We start from the raw sequence: 15206 nt of genomic DNA, 5'->3' as shown, positions 1-15206 counted from the left end.
ACGCTGAAAGAAAAAGGGTTCCAACCAAGAATCATGTATCCAGCGAAATTAAGCTTCAGGATTGAGGATGAAATAAAAATCTTCCACGATAAACAAAAGTTAAAAGAATTTGCAGCTAGAAAACCAGCTCTTCAAAACATCCTTGGCAAAACATTACAGGAAGAGGAAATGAAAAATAACAATGAAAACCAACAGCAGGAGGTAGGACAGTAAAGGAAAAACTAATCATAGAGGAAAAACAAACCATGTTAAGTAACATACATAATCAAATATGGCTGGAAGTACAAACCATATCTCAATAGTAACCCTAAATGTTAATGGCTTAAATGCACCAATCAAAAGACATAGGCTAGTAGAATGGATTAAAAAAAAAGATCCAACAATATGCTGCCTACAGGAGACTCATCTGATAGGAAAAGACATACACAGACTGAAGGTGAAAGGTTGGGAAAAGTCATACTACTCATATGGACCCCGGAAGCAAGCAGGGGTGTCCATACTTGTATCAAATAAAATAGACTTCAAGCCAAAGTTAATCAAAAGGGATAAAAAAGGACACTACATACTGCTCAAGGGAACCATACACCAACAAGACTTGACGATCATTAATATATATGCCCCAAACAATGGTGCAGCTACGTTCATCAAACAAACTCTTCTCAAGTTCAAGAGTCAAATAGACCACAACACAATAATCATGGGAGATTTTAACACACCTCTCTCACCACTGGACAGATCTTCCAAACAAAAGTTGAATAAAGAAACCATAGAGCTCAATAATACAATTAATAACTTAGACTTAATTGATATATACAGAATATACCACCCAACATCAAGCAGATACACTTTCTTCTCAGCAGCACATGGATCCTTCTCAAAAATAGACCATATATTATGTCGCAGGGCAAATCTTAGCAATTACAAAGGAGTAGAGATACTACCATGCATTTTATCTGATCATAATGGAATGAAATTGGAAATCAATAATAAAATAAGAAAGAAAAAATCCTACATCACATGGAGATTAAACAATATGCTACTGAATGAACAAAGGGTTACAGAAGACATCAAAGAGGAAATTTAAAAATTCTTAGAGGTAAATGAAAACTCAGACACAACATATCGAAATCTCTGGGACACTATGAAAGCAGTACTAAGAGGAAAATTCATTTCATGGAGTTCATTCCTTAAAAGAAGGAAAAGCCAACAAATAAATGACCTCACACTACACCTGGAAACCTTAGAAAAAGAAGAACAAATCAGCAGCAAATACAGTAGAAGGCAAGAAATAATTAAAATCAGAGCTGAAATCAATGAAATCGAAACAAAAGAAACAATCGAAAAAATTGACAAAACTAAAAGTTGGTTCTTTGAAAACATAAATAAGATTGATAGACCACTAGCCACGCTAACAAAGAGAACAAGAGAGAGAACCCAAATTACTAGCTTACGGGATGAAAAAGGCAACATCACAACAGACACTTCGGAAATACAGAAGATAATTAGAAATTATTTTGAAACCCTATACTCTAATAAAATAGAAGACAGTGAAGGCATTGATAAATTCCTTAAGACATATGAGCTACCCAGATTGAGTCAGGATGATATAAACAACCTAAACAGACCAATATCAAGTGAGGAAATAGAAGAAGCCATCAAAAGACTATCAACCAAGAAAAGCCCAGGACCGGATGGATATACAGCAGAGTTTTACAAGAACTTTAAAGAAGAACTAATACCAATACTCTACAATCTATTTCAGGAAATAGAAAAAGAGGGAGAACTTCCAAATTCATTTTATGAGGCCAATATCACCCTAATTCCCAACCAGATAAAGACACTTCAAAGAAAGAAAACTACAGACCAATATCCCTAATGAATATAGATGCAAAAATCCTCAATAAAATTCTGGCAAATCGGATACAAAAACATATCAAAAAGATCATGCACCATGACCAAGTGGGATTCATCCCTGGGATGCAAGGCTGGTTCAATATATGGAAATCAATAAATGTAATTCACCACATCAATAGACTTAAAGAAAAGAACCATATGATCATCTCAATAGATGCAGAAAAAGCATTCGACAAATTACAGCATCCCTTATGTTCAAAACTCTAGAAAAAATAGGGATAACAGGAAATTACCTCAACATGTTAAAAGCTATATATGCTAAGCCTCAGGCCAGCATCATTCTAAGTGGAGAAAAATTGAAGGCATTCCCTTTAAAATCTGGAACAAGACAGGGATGCCCTCTCTCACCACTTCTATTCAACATAGTTCTTGAAACACTAGCCAGAGCAATTAGACAGACGAAAGAAATTAAAGGCATAAATATAAGAAAAGAAGAACTTAAATTAGCACTATTTGCCAATGACATGATCCTATACCTAGCAGACCCAAAAAATTCAACCAAGAAACTTCTAGAACTAGTAAATGAATTCAGCAAAGTGGCAGGATATAAAATCAATACCAATAAATCAAAGGCATTCCTGTATATCAGTGACAAATTCTCTGAAATGGAAATGAGGACAACTACTCCATTCACAATATCCTCAAAAAAAAAAAAAAACCTGGGAATCAACTTAACAAAAGAGGTGAAAGAGCTATACAATGAAAACTACAGAACCCTGAAGAAAGAAATAGAAGAAGACCTTAGAAGATGGAAGGATTTACCTTGCTCATGGATTGGTAGAATTAATATTATTAAGATGGCCATACTACCAAAAGCACTTTACAGATTCAATGCAATTCCCATCAAAATCCCAATGACATTCCTTGCAGAAATAGAAAAAGCAATCATGAAATTCATCTGGAAAAACAAGAGACCCAGAATAGCTAAAGTAATTCTAAGCAGGAAGAGTGAAATTGGTGGTACCACGATTCCAGATTTTAAACTATACTATAGAGCAATAGTAACAAAAACAGCATGGTACTGGCACCAAAACAGGCTGGTAGACCAATGGTACAAAATAGAGAACACAGAGACAAATCCACAAAATTACAACTACCTTATATTAGTCAAAGGTGCTAAAACCATGCAATGGAGAAAGGATAGCATCTTCAACAAATGGTGCTGGGAGAACTGGAAATCCATATGCAACAAAATGAAATTGAATCCCTTTCTCTCACCATGCACAAAAGTCAACTCAAAATGGATCAAGGAGCTAGGAATCAGACCAGAGACTCTGCGTCTACTAGAAGATAAAGTTGGCCCTAATCTTCATCACGTGGGGGCAGGCCCCAAATTTCTTAATAAGACACCTATAGATAGCACAAGAGTTAAAACCAAGAATCAACAAATTGGACGAATTCAAACTAAAAAGTTTTTTCTCCGCAAGAGAAATAATATGTGAGGTGAATAGGGAGCCTACATCCTGGGAACAAATTTTTACCCCTCAAACATCAGATAGAGCTCTAATCTCTAGAGTATACAAAAAACTCAAAAAGTTAAACAACAAAAAAGCAAATAACCCAATCAACAAATGGCCAAGGACTTGAACAGAAACTTCTCAGAAGAGGATATACAATCAATCAACAAATACATGAAAAAATGCTCACCATCTCTAGCAGTCAGAGAAATGCAAATTAAAACTACTCTAAGATACCATCTCGCTCCAATAAAAATGGCAGCCATTATGAAGTCAAACAACAATAAGTGCTGGCGAGGATGCAGGGGAAAAAGGTACACTCATACAATGCTGGTGGGACTGCAAATTGGTGCAGCCGATTTGGAAAGCAGTATGGAGATTCCTTGGAAAGCTGGGAATGGAACCACCATTTGACCCAGCTATTCCCCTTCTCGGACTATACCCAAAAGACCTAAGAAGAGCATACTACAGGGACACAGCCACATCAATGTTTATAGCAGCACAATTCATAATAGCTAGAATGTGGAACCAACCTAGATGCCCTTCAATAGATGAATGGATTAAAAAAATGTGGCATTTATACACAATGGAATATTACTCAGCACTAAAAAATAATAAAATCATGGCATTTGCAGGCAAATGGATGGCATTAGAGCAGATTATGCTAAGTGAAGTTAGCCAATCCCTAAAAAACAAATGCCAAATGTCTTCTCTGATATAAGGGGGGTGACTCAAAATGGGATAGGGAGGAAGAGCATGAGAAGAAGACTACCACTAAATAGGGAAGAGAGGTGGGAGGGAAAAAGAGGGAGAAGGAGAGTTGCACAGAAGATGGAAGGAGAACCTCATTGTTATACAGAATACATATATGATGTTGTGATGAGAAAAAGAAAAAAAGTGTGTCATATTAGATTGGATAGAGAGAAAGGATGGGGGAGGAGGGGAGGAGTAGGGAGGATAGGAAGGGCAGCAGAACAGACAATATGATTGATGTATGTACATTCCATGTATGTATTATATGTCAAAATGCATTCTACTGTCATGTATGACTAAAAAAATAAATAAAAATTTAAAAAAAGGGAAGTTCAATTGGGACAGTAGAGCATGTGCCAGGACCTGGAGCCTTGCCTCAGGAGAGGCCCATCTCCCAAGGTGGGCTCTCAGCCACCTGCTTTCCCGCTGAGTGCCCTGGCCTCACATAGCCTTCCCTTCTCCCCTGGTGCAGCAACTGCTGCCATGCTACCCCCCAGGTAAGGTGTGGGTGCATGGGGGGTTAGGGCAGGGTGCCCACACCTGGGGCATGGCTGAGGCCATCCTCCATCATCCCACAAGTCGGCAGCACCCTGGCCATTTCCACAGGCACCTCTTGAAGGGTTGAGCCTTTTCCCCAGCTCATGCGGGTGCCTGGTGCATCCTGGGGTGAAGGTTCTAATTCCTGGGGGGTTGCTTTTCCTGCCATGTTGGCTGGGGTGGCACCTCTTGGGAATGGAGGATGCCTGGCTCCACTTGCTCGCCTCCTGCTGGGGCGTGACACGTCCACCCAGTCCTGTGGCTGGAGGCAGCTGAATCCTGCAGTGGGGTGGAAGGGTCTGCTAAGATCCAGAGCAGATGCCTGCGAGGGTCTGTAACCTCTTTGGAGGAAGTGCGACACTAAATAGTCAATGAAAAGCAACATGACAGAGAGAGAGAAGGAGAACGGAAAACACGAGAGAGGAAGAGGGAAAAGAGGAGGACCCCCTGAAGACACTTTAATACCTCTCAGGTGACTGTGCCTTTTGGCAGAGGGCTTTGCCTTCTTACTCTGCTCTGGCCCCTCTGAAGGCGGACATGTCTCCATCCTCCCTGCTCCTCCTCGTGGAAGCAGCTGCGTCTCCCTCTCCCTTTGGCCTGGGGAGGGGGCTGAGGATGGTGCCAGCTCAGCCTGGCTAGCTCTAAAGATCATTCTAGAGCCCCTATCCTTTTATAAGTAATCCTTTAATTGAACCCGCCTCAGATCCTCCTAGTTTAATTGTTCACTTTTCCCCTACCGGCCCAGAGTGAGACGTCCTTCCACCTCCATCCCCAAACACCTGGTCTTTCTCCTGTATTTCACTTCGAGTTCAGCGGTCCAGCTTAGAGCCTGGTGTCTGTCAGTTGACACACCTTTTCTGAGCACCCAAGACACATCCAGGACACTGACAGACAAATAAGTGGCTGGGAAAGAGTAAGGCAACCAGGTATAGATGGATCTGGGTACTGTGTGGGACCTGTGGACCAGGTGGGCAACACTAACCCTATGGCTACAGGACCATCCACTGTCCAGAGACAGCACTGGGGCGGGGGTTGTTCCACACTATGGAGGAAGATTCTTGGGTGGGCAGAGAAGCTTGCACAAACTTCTTATGGCTGCATCAAAGGTCTTTATCACTGGAAAACCACCATGGCTCTTTCAAAAATGGCCTACCTGGAGCAAGTCCGTTCACCTAGCTACAATCCTGGATCTGTGAAATACAATTACTCCTCATTCTTCCAGATTCTGTGAATTTGACAACCTGCTAAAATGTATGTGCAACTCCAAAACCAATACCTGCAGTACTCAATTCTCATAGCGCTTTTGCAGGAATTTGCAGACATCTGCAGAACTGCCAAGCCTTGGGTCCTTTCACATGCACACCCCCAGCTGAGGTCATTCAAAGTGGTACTCTGACTTTTTGCTTCAGTTCTCACTTGCTACAAACAAGTGTCCTTTTCTATTGAGTCCACGATTTTTTTTTACATATTTGCATTTTTTTTTCTTGGAGATTTTGCTGTTTCAAGTGGCCCCATGCAAGCACTGAAGTGCTGTGTAGTGTTCCTAAGAGCAAGATCTGGGACTTACCTGTGGGGAAAATATGCTAGATAAGCTTCACTGGGGCATGAGATATAGTGCTGTCAGCTGTGAGTTAAGTGAGGGAAACAGAAGTGCACACTGAACAGGGCTGCAGCCTGACCGGTGGATGAAAATGTGACCATAGCCCATAGGAACCTACCCTGAGGGGCAGCAGTCAACATGGCTAATTCAGTGGTCAGGGACTTTAGGACAAGAATACCAAGCATCAACAGTACTCCAACTTTTTGAGAATCAAAACTCTTCTTAAAATCTACATTCTGGGGAGAATAATGGTTTCAAGTGCAGTTAGATCACAGTGGGGCGATCCTGGTTTACAACAGCGTATCACAAATTTATAAGGAACTAGAAGAGAGGAGATTAGAGCTTCCTGACACTAAGAAATGGTGAATGTTTAAGGGGAGGGCGTTGCCAATCAAGTTGTACGTGGTGTGTGTGTGATCACTGTTGAGGGCCACAACCGAGTTGGGATGACCATGGCATTTTTGCCAGAATGGAGTGGTTGAGAGGTGACGCCAGCAAGCCATTGAGATGATGATGGTTATGTTAAGCTGTGTATTCAATTGTATATTAGACCCTTGCTGTCCACCTGGCCTGCTACTTTGGAGCTCTGGGGGGGGGGGATTCCTGGGGAGTTCTGTTGGTTGAGGAAGTGCCAGAGGAGGGATTTCCGGAGGAGGGATTTCCAGTTGGGGTGTGGTGTGTCCCGGGAGAAGGCCGAGTGTGTGGCATTCAGGGGAGTTCGGAAATAAAGTTTGTTCCTGCTTGAGTGTCTCGTGATTTGTGCCCAGCCAGACTGCAGCAGATCACCACTCCACACACCTGCGTGTAATAATAAAATCCATGCCTAGAGGACTTTTTCACGCCTTTTTTGTTTTATTACTGGGGATTGAACTCAGGGGCACTCAACCCCTGAACCACATCCCCAGCCCTATTTTGTATTTTATTTAGAGACAAGGTCTCACAGAGTTGCTTAGCGCCTTACTGTAGCTGAGGCTGGCTTTGAACTCGTGATCCTCCTGCCTCAGCCTCCCAAGCTGCTGGGGTTACAGGTCTGTGCCACTGCACCTGGCTTTCCTCTTCTTTTCCTTCTGTTTCCCTCCTTCCCACTTTTCCTTCCTTCTCTCACTCCATCTCCTTCCCACCCTCCCTCACTTTCTTTTTTTCTTTCTCTCTTCACAGTGATTGTTTAGGTGTAGAGACCTTGTCAAGTTCAGTTTCGGCCTGGGAGGTGCTGCGGGGAGGCAGCGGCACGAGATTTCTTCTTCCCAATGATGTCAGGAGTCGCAGTGGCCCTGGCCCTCACCCATGAGCTCAGCAGGAACTGCACGTGGTCATGCTCTAATGCTACATTTCTTCTTCACTTCTCACCTGGAATACAGCAGTAAGGAGAAACTTCCGGCCGTCCACCCAGTGGTATCCTGAATATAGTTTGATTAAATGAAATTAAAGTTGGGGTCGATGTTGGGTCTTCTCCTCATTCACCACTTCTCCAAATAATGAAATGGTTTCCAGGCCTCCTCTGGCTGAACTCTTTATGTCATTAGGAACTCACAGAGTTCAGCTTACTTAATGTTTCAGCCTGTTGCTATGATTACCTTGTTGGTGCTCCAATGATGTCATCTCTGGCCAGTGAAGCTGGTCCCTGAGTCCTTCCATACATGACCAGTCCTCTCAGTCTGCCCCCTTGCTCTCTGACATGACAAGATGTCCCAGGCTCATTTGTGTACGGTGGGTCCCTGACTTAATGATGGTGTGAATTAACAATTTTTTTTTTTTCTCAGCTTAACCACTGAGCAATACACCCAGCCCTTTTTAAAAAAAATGTTTAATTTTGAGACAGGGTCTCATTAAGTTGCTTAGGGCCTCATTAAGTTGCTGAGTCTGGCTGGCCTTGACTTTGCAATCCTCCTGCCTCGGCCTCCGTAGCTGCTGGGATTACAGGCGTGTCACCACTCCAGGCTAACAATCTTTTGACTGTGGGATGGTGTGAGTGTGTACCCATACAGCCACTCTGCTTTTCATTTTCTGTACAGTATTCAATAAATTATGTGACATACCTGACACTTCATTGTAAAACAGACTTCACATTAGATTACTTTGCCCAGCTGTAGACTAATGTAAGTTCTCTGAACATGCTTAAGGTAGGCAAGGCTAGGCTATGATATTCCATAGGTGAGGTTATTAAATGCACTTTTGGCTTAAAAATGTGTGAGTGTGTGTGTGTGTGGAACAAACCCAGGGCCTCATGTATGCGGTGTGAGTGCTGTATCACTGAGTCGTACCCCAGCCCCACATTTTCCACTTATGATGGATTTATTAGGCTATGACCCCATTGCAAGTCAAGGAGCAGAGTATTTCCTTCTCTGGAATAAGCCATTTCTCCTTTTAGTAATACGGACTATTTAAAAACTGCATCTGCACATGAGAGATGCCTCATTCTCTTATTCCCCAAGATGACCTTATTCTTTTCCCCCCAGATGACCTTTAAAAAGGTTTCTAGTATAACCTTCCTTCGTGTCTTTATTATGAGTGACTGTTTACATATTCAAGCCCCTCCAGGTCTTTTCCAACTTTCTCTTTTCACTAAATAGTTCCTTTCAGCAGTTTGGCTAAGTGTCCCAGCAACCTGTGTATTCAAGGTTTGGTCCTCAGGGTAGCACTATTGGGATGTGGTAGAGGATTTTAGAGGGAGAATTAATAGAGGTCTTGGGGTCTCTGGGGGCACACACTTGGAGGGGATTTGGGAACCATGCCCCTCATCTTCTCTTTTGCTTCTTGGACACGAGGTGAGCAATTTTGCTCGGCCACATGCTCCCCATCATTGCTACGCAGCAATCCCAGTAAGAAGCCTAAATATACTGGGCCTTCCAAACATGAACTAGATCCTCCAAAACTGAGCCCCAATAACACTTTTCTCTTTATGACTTAATTATCTCATGTATTTTATTATAGTGATGGACAGCTGAGTAACACACTGGCCATCGCCTCATGGTCTATAGGTATATCCTCCATTTTTTTCTTTTCTAGCTGGCTTATTCTACTAGTCCCCTCTTAGTGAATACTTAGATTGTTTTATCCTTTTGTGTATAAATAGTAAAAGAAGAGAATTTGCAAAAAGAAAACAATTATAAGTACAAGTATGTAGTGAAGAACTAACCCTGACCAAAGAGAGATCTAGCCTCTGCCCTCAGTCACCGGGAGATCCTCTGGACTGGGAACATCCTGCTGGGCAGAAACATTGAGTTTGCCTGGGGGCTCTGGGCTATGGAGTATTAGTTCCAACCTCTAGAGGAACCAAACCAAATGTATTAGCCCAGAGATAGGCGGCAGTCTACGGGTTAGCCACGCAGGCTGTGACCAAGTCCCAAGAAAACCTCTGGGCACTGAAGCCTTGGGTAAACTTCCTTGAGGCAGGGTCTTGCTGAGTTGCTTAGGACTTTGCTAAACTGCTGAGGCTGGCCTTGACCCATGATCCTCCTGCCTCAGGCTCCTGAGCCACTGGGATTACAGGCGTGCACCACTGCACCCAGCCAGGAACACATGCTTTTAAAGTATACTTTCAAAGGCACAAGAGAGGAAGAGAGAAGGACATCTCTCCCCATAAACCCGCTGCTTCTTTTTAGTCAGTCTGAGCTAACTTCAGTCATGTACTTGCCTTATAGAAAGTTCCCTGTGAAGTCTAACCAAGATCAAGGAGGAACCTCCTATGGACAGAGGGGTGAAAGTCTGACCTGAGCCTGGGATGCAGGGTGGAAGGCCATCCACAGTGGGTGCAGGGTAGGATATTAGTTTTACAGAAGCATGTGTGCCTGCTTGTGTACGTGCAGATAAGGAGCTGTAGGGAAGGCCGTCCATCAAAATGTGCTCACAGTGGCCGCGATCTTTGATTAGTTGTTTTAACTCTTCACACTGAACACATTTACAAAAAAAAAAAAAAAAAAAAAGCCATTTTAAAAGACACTACCATAAAACAACCATTCTATAAGTTGTCACTTACGGATAGAAGTGGAATATTTGGCCTTTCTCAAGAGCAGGCAGGCAGTTTTATATAATCCATTCAATCAAGAGTTGCGAAGGTGAGTCTTTGATACATCCTGTAGACAGCTCCATGGCCAGCAGCCAGTGTGAATTTTCTTTACCATTCTAGGTCAGGTGCTGGGAATTCAAAGATAGAGCCTTCCTGTCTTCTTCCTCTGACAGATGCTGTGGCCTGAGGGGTGGGGGGGACTACATCTGCAAAGTGCCACGTGGCTGTCTTCATGAAGAGTCAGGACCAGAGAGAAAGTGATCCACTGGCCTTGAGAAGTTGAGGAAGGGCTCAGAGGGGATGTGAGGAGTGGCCTGGGTGGGAACAATCAAAGGTGGGGCTGCAGATGTGGGGTTTGGCTGCCCCAAGGAGCTGAGGCCACACAGTTGGCATGCAGGCCACCCTTGTGACTGGAGCATGATGTGAGCACTGAGGTGCAGGCCAGCGTTCTGTCAGGTTTCCACCTTAACAAACTGAGGAGACTGAAATACTTTCTCACACAGCCTGTATTGCCAGAGGTCCGTGAGGCGAGGCCACATCCTCTGAGTGGGGTCTCACAGGCGCCCATAAACGCACAGGCTGAGCCTTGCTCCTTCCTAGAGGCTCTGGGGCTGCCCCTGCAGGTGGAGGTAACAGCTTTCCAACCTGCCCAGGGTCCTTGTTGGGCTTGGAACGTTCACCTCCCCTTCCGTCCTCTTCTGACGTTGAGAGCCCTTGTGATTCCATGGGGCCAACCCAGGTCATCTAGGATGACCTCCCTGTTTTTAAAGTCCCTTGATTAGGAACCTGAATTACATCTGTAAACTTCTCATTTGTCTGAAAAGAAATAGATTATACCCTTCCAGGGATAAGGGATAGAATCCTTGGTGCTGTAATTCTACCCATCTTTCTCTCTCTGACCTTGACCTTGCCAGCCATCAGGACCTAGCAGATTCCTGCTGAACCATCCAGAAGGACAGTATGTGCGTACAGGTGACAGAGCCAGTCACAGCCTCTCCAGGCCTTGCCCTTCTGTTGGAGGTGACCAGGGATTTGGTTAATACCGGTGCCCAGAAACTCTTGCCCTTGCTGGACCTTGGTGGAATGGAAGGATTTATCATTATTTAAAATTCATAGCCAACATTAAAAGAAAAAAACTCAGGAACAGGATCATGAAAATTCAGATTTCCGCTGGTCTTGGTGGCACATGCCTATAATCCCAGCAGCTTCGGAGGCTGAGGCAGGAGAATCGCAAGCTCTAAGCAACTCAGTGAGACCCTGCCTCTAAATAAAATACAAAACAGGGCTGGGGATGTGGCTCAGTGGCTGAGTGTCCCTGAGTTCAATCCCTAGTACACAATAAATAAATAAATAAATAAATAAATAAATTCACATTTCCATTTTCTCTCGAAAATTTAGCATTTCTGGCAACCCTGAGTTCCAGGTCAGGCTGGTACTGGGAAGCCCCAGGAGAAGAAAGGAGGACCCACATCTCTTTCCTTGGGGGTATCCGCCACAGGAGGCCGCGTTAAAGTCCGCACCCCATCTCTGGGGGACTCCACCAGGGAAGGACGGAACCAATATTTACCAGCGCCCAGCAGCAGCAGCCCCTGCGCATATATTAGCTCATTTAATTCTCCAAAGAAGCTCTGGAGAAAGGTTCCCTTCCTATTCCGCTGATCGGAAAGCAGGGTACACACAGTGCCTCCCTGGGGCGCACAGTCTGCGCGCTGGGCCAGCGGCTGCTGACCAGGCCACCCTCGCGGTCCCCGCGGCACCGCACGCGGTCCGCCCCTCCCCGCCCCAGCCAGCGCGGCTTGGAAAGGGCCTCCGGGGCTCTCGCCGCTGGCCGGAGCAGGTCCTTCGCCCCGGGGCCGACCCGCTGTGTCACGTGGAGGGCCCAGCGCAACCGGGGCCTCCCGCGGGTCTACTGGGGGCAGAGTCCGCCGGCGCGGCCCCGATGCTGGAGCATCCCTTTCTGGCGCACCGCAGCCGCGATGCCCAGGACCGGCCCAGCCGCGGGGGTGCGTCGCTTGCGCCCGGAGCCCCGCGATGAGCCTCTCGCCCAAAAGGTAAGGGACGCCCCCCCCCCCCCCCCGTGCCCGAGGGCGCCCGGATCGCAGCGCGTCCGGTCGTCCTCTCCGAGCCAGACGCCTCCCCAGAGAAAAGCCCCAGGGAGAAAACCAACCCGCTAAAAGCCAGCACCGGCTGCTGCTGCGAACGAGGGGCCCTGTGGGGACGTGGGGCGGGGAGCCCGTCTGCTTGGGGAACTTTCTCTGTCCTCTGCACCTGGAGAGCCCCAGGTGCTCTGGAGAGCGCACAGCCAGGAAGCGCACAGTCCGCTGGAGCGCAGCCCTGCGCATTGAGGGTCACTTGGGAGCTGTCAAGCCTGTGCCACAGGAGAGGCCTCCCATCCGCGGGGACTGAGCCGGATTGCATGGAGACCTGATTCCAGGTCTTGCTGGCCTGGCTCCGGAGCCACGCACTGCGCTCTGTACCTGCAGGAAAACAACCGAGGGTCCCAGCGCAGGATGGGGATTGCAGCCCTGGCTCTTTCTGGGCCTGTGGGACCCAGCTCCACAGTAGGCTCTGTGTGTTTGCTGTGACAGACAGGCTCCCCTGGATGACTTGGAGCTTCCAAGCAGCTGCTACAGGGCTGCGCCCTTTGGAGGGATAAGAAACAGAGGGTGGAGAGAGAGGCAAGAACCCCTGTTCTGATGGAGCAGTTTCCAGATCACGGGCTGTTCTCCTTGAGCCTCTCTGTAAGGTGGGATTGGTAAATCACAGTCACCTTGGTGGATGACCACACAGGTTAGGTCCAGCTCAGTGTCTGGCACACAGTGACGCTGGGCATTTCCTTCAGGCCATGCAAGTGTGTAGGAGGTCAGAGTGTTTTAGTCCTGCTTCCCATCTTTGCTGGGCTGGCCCTGTCATTCAACTCTGGGCTGAATGGTATCCCCTGCTCCTTTGCTCCCCAGGGGACTATGTAGCCTGCTGGAGAGAGTCCACAGGGCCGTTATGTGTGGGGTGGAACACTGGGCTTCCCATCTGGCCTGCTGTTCTCCCACAGAAGTCAGGCCACTTCCAACAGGTGGATTCTACTAAGTCCTCTCTGTGAGTGAGTGGGTGAATGAATGAGTGAGCAGGCAAAGGACAGGAGGAGGAGATGGTTTCTTGGTTCCCAGTCTTGCCCTTGGTCCCAACAACTACAAAATGACAGGCTTCGTTGTGATCATGAGAGCCTTCAGTGGAGAGAAAATCATTTTAGCCAGAGATGCTCGATGCCCTTCCTCTGTGTGTTTCATATTTCTTTGTCTAAATAAGAGACACATGCAAATGACTAATAATTTGAGAGATCAAGAAATACAGCTGGGCATGGTGGCACTGGCCTGTAATCACAGTGGCTGGGGAGGCTGAGGCAGGAGGATCTCAAGTTCAAAGCCAGCCTCAGCAACTTAGTGAGGCCCTAAGCAACTTAGCAAATAGAAGAAGAACAGAAAATAAGTCAGAGTGCTGGCTGACTCCAGTGTGAGCCGTTTTGTTTAATGCATGTCTACAGGAGCCAGAGATTTTGCGACTCCAGGTCTTTCAGAGACCTCCTCCAGGGAGCAGGCACTAAGGGTAATGCACCTGGTACCAACAGACAGTCCTCAGCAGAGCCCCATATTTTCTGAGGCGGCAGAACATCTAGATCTGGGGAGGTGGGTGGCCAGTTGACTGTTTAATCTTTTGTAAGTTAGCTTTGGGTCACAGAACAGGAAACTGCATAGTCCCTGAAAAATGCATCAGCATCCCTCACTTTCAGAGTTGAAATAGAAATATCCCAATGCTAGCGATTCCCAACCTCACTGTTGGTCAGACTCATTGGGAAGATTTTAGGAAGGTACTTTGTTCAGCTTTGCCCCTGAGATTCTGATTTTACTGGTGAGGATGTGGCTCATGCCACCAGTAACTTTAAGGCTGCTGGGGATTCACAGGTGCAGCCAGGGCTGAGAGCCTGTGCCCCATGCTGTTTCTTGTCAGCTGTCCTCTGTGGTCACCTCTTGATATTTTGTGTGCTTCTATTTGAATGTTCTCACTCTTCAACTTTTTCATGCAGGTCTGTGATTACTCTTGTCTTCAAGCTCTTGGGTCCCTGGGGTTACCTTATAGCCATTTGCAGAGAAGTTCTTGTGAGGGGAAGATGGCAGTTACCAGAAGCCTGCAGAGGACTGGCCAGGGCTCCCTGGGAGCACGAGAGAGCAGTGTTGGTTTCATCTGCAGTACCCTCAAGAGCAACATAAAACCAGCCAGCTAGGTGGGAATGATTCAGTGACAGAGGGGACAGGGCTTGTGATGACCTGGAGGGCATGTCCCTTGCCCTAAGAAAAGCACAGTCACCCACCTCCAGCTGTGTCATGGGGTCGATCATAGATTGCAAAAATGCTCACCAAGTCTTCTGATCCTTGACTGCAGGCACTTTTGCAAGATGACTTTGCAATTCCTTTCCATACAGTTAGGGTGCATTTCTGCAGCCCTTGAACCTGCAGTTGGCCATGGGACTTGCTTTGGCCAATGGGACATTAGCAGATGTCCACAAGCAGAGGTGTGCGAAGCCTATGAGAGTTGGTGCTTGCTCTCTCGATGCTCTGGACGCACATGGCCAAGAGATGTGGGCAAGACCCTCCTAGAACACCCAGTGCTCATGACCTTCAGGATCAGCTAAGTTGGCTCTAAAAGGGCTGCCCAGCTGACCTGCAGAACATGGGAAAATATTAAGTGTTTGTTCAGGTGATGAAGTATCAGGGCAAGCAGCAAAAACTAACTGTAACAGCCCCACCTTGCCAGATGTTATCCATCTTTTAAATAGGAACCATAAGTTCAAATTTTTGTGTAAGTTCCAGTTTTGAAAAAATTTGAATTAGTAGCCAACATCCTAAACACATTCTACAGGCCCAAAAAAACATACCTTTAGACTGTA

This window comes from Marmota flaviventris, chromosome 14 (assembly GCF_047511675.1).
Source record: "Marmota flaviventris isolate mMarFla1 chromosome 14, mMarFla1.hap1, whole genome shotgun sequence".
Classification (NCBI taxonomy): domain Eukaryota; kingdom Metazoa; phylum Chordata; class Mammalia; order Rodentia; family Sciuridae; genus Marmota; species Marmota flaviventris.
Note: the sequence above shows the minus strand (reverse complement) of the source record.